Genomic DNA, 2057 nt, shown 5'->3' on the forward strand with positions numbered 1-2057 from the left:
TCATTAAAATACATAAAATATTTAAAATAAATTTACATGCAAATACAAGTATATTTTATTGCAAGTATAATCTAAAATATATTATAAATAAACTACAAATTGTAATACAATGTTGGTATACTTTATTTTTATAATCATATAATATTGTACAAATTATTACAGTAAAGTATATATTTTTGTAATTACGACTATGAATGTTTTTCTGTTTTACCAACATATTTTGCCATAAAAGTGGCTGGCAAATGGTAGTAGAATTAAATAATACAACCATACAATGTAAAAATGCACTATGTTATTTTCTTTGTTGAATGCAAATTTTTCCTCTAAAATTATTTCCTACGATAACGTACAAAACTTATTAAGGAAAAATCGAAATTATTAAATTAAATCTGTTACTTCTTTCGACTATCTACATATTCATATAAGTCTATTATAAATCCATAGTGCTTACAAGAAGATAATTAATTGTCCCTTCTTATATCGCTATTACTATACTAGAATAATTTTACATATTTATATATATAATATTTTTCTAGATATTATATATATACATATATAAATATATATGTTTAAATGTCGTGATGTTCATACTAACAAGTTCGGTGTTCCATGACAAATTGATTGTTTCAACAGAAAAAATGTATACACATATGCGTGCCATCCTATTTTATTGATATAATCGTTTATATTATATTCTATGTTAATGTACATTTTTGTTTATATAAGAGCGCAAAAATAAAACTTAATATTTTATTACAATGTCTGCGACGAAAAATTTCAACTTATAGAAGTAGATACAATTTACAACTTCAAAAAATTTTTGATTTTATAACTTACTTCATACACACAACTTTATGAAATATTACAAATTAAGCAGAGAATTATAAATTCCATATTCGTCGCTTAAAAGTATGATGGCGAAATTAAAAAAAGAAGTATACATTTGATAGAAAGAAAAGTTAGAAAAACTATTGGTACTTGTTATCCACCAAAAAACATTGCGAAATTATCTAGGGCACTCCCGTTGATTAATACAATTTGTTTGTATATTATTCAGAAATTGCTTCGCAACATGACGCGTAGACACATCGAATATATGGAGTAAGGACAGTTTATCGTTTATTGCCCTACGTAATCGTATTAGCATTAATAACAAAATAGAATTAATTCAAATATATTTGTCTTAGAAAAAGAATTTATATTATTAGTCAATTTACTATTCAAAAGTGATTCGCAGTATGACATGTGAGTGTCGCATAAAATGTAAATATTCTTCATATTTATAGGTTTTTATAGGCGTGTAGGTCAGGAATATGCAGCTCTAGGATTAACCAAGGAATTAGACTGAAGGCCACCCTTTAATATTTTTACAGTCTATTTTATCTATGTCTGATAACAACAATAAAAATTCTTAAATAAATATATCGGTATAATCATTGATGGAATATTATTACGCAATCAACTAGTTTTTTTGCCAAGAGTTGTAGGTTTAGTTGTAGGTTGTAATTGCGTCTTAAGCATAATATGCATACACATGTACACGGCACGTCAGTCATTGTATACTACAATGACCAGTATGGAGTACCACAAAATTACGTGAAATTCATTAAGACAAGACACATGTATCACTCTGCTGATCATTGCTATTTTCCTCTGCCTTGAGATGTACCCGACCTGGTTGTAGGTTTTGCTGGTTGTGGAATAATCGTAATTTCATCATTGATCTTCAATGGTTTAAGAAGGGAGTCATTGGATCTGGACGATGGAGATGAAGGTGTATTCTTCTTGTCCATTACTCTTTTAGCTACGACACTATGCGCCGAATATACGTGATTTTCAAACTGCTTATACATTCCAAACGTGGCAGTGCAAACTGTACATTTATAAGATAGATGTGCTGGTTTTAATGTCATTCCATGATCTCGCGCAACATGATTTAGTAATTTCCATTGATATACCTAAAAATTAAGATCCATAGCCCTCAAGTATCATGTTACCTTAATTATTTTTCAATCTGATACGCATATAATTTCATATATTCAATAAATATAAAACTT

The 2057-nt window shown here is 27.9% G+C and overlaps 1 long non-coding RNA gene across 1 annotated transcript; it reads right to left on the reverse strand.

The window, feature by feature from the left end:
• Positions 1 to 102: 102 nt before the first annotated feature.
• LOC116185159 lies at positions 103 to 1997 on the reverse strand. The gene has a single exon (XR_004149935.1). It is a non-coding gene; the product is annotated as an uncharacterized LOC116185159 (long non-coding RNA).
• Positions 1998 to 2057: the final 60 nt, after the last annotated feature.

Source organism: Apis dorsata, unplaced genomic scaffold, assembly GCF_000469605.1.
Source record: "Apis dorsata unplaced genomic scaffold, Apis dorsata 1.3 scaffold_113, whole genome shotgun sequence".
Taxonomy (NCBI): Eukaryota; Metazoa; Arthropoda; class Insecta; order Hymenoptera; family Apidae; genus Apis; species Apis dorsata.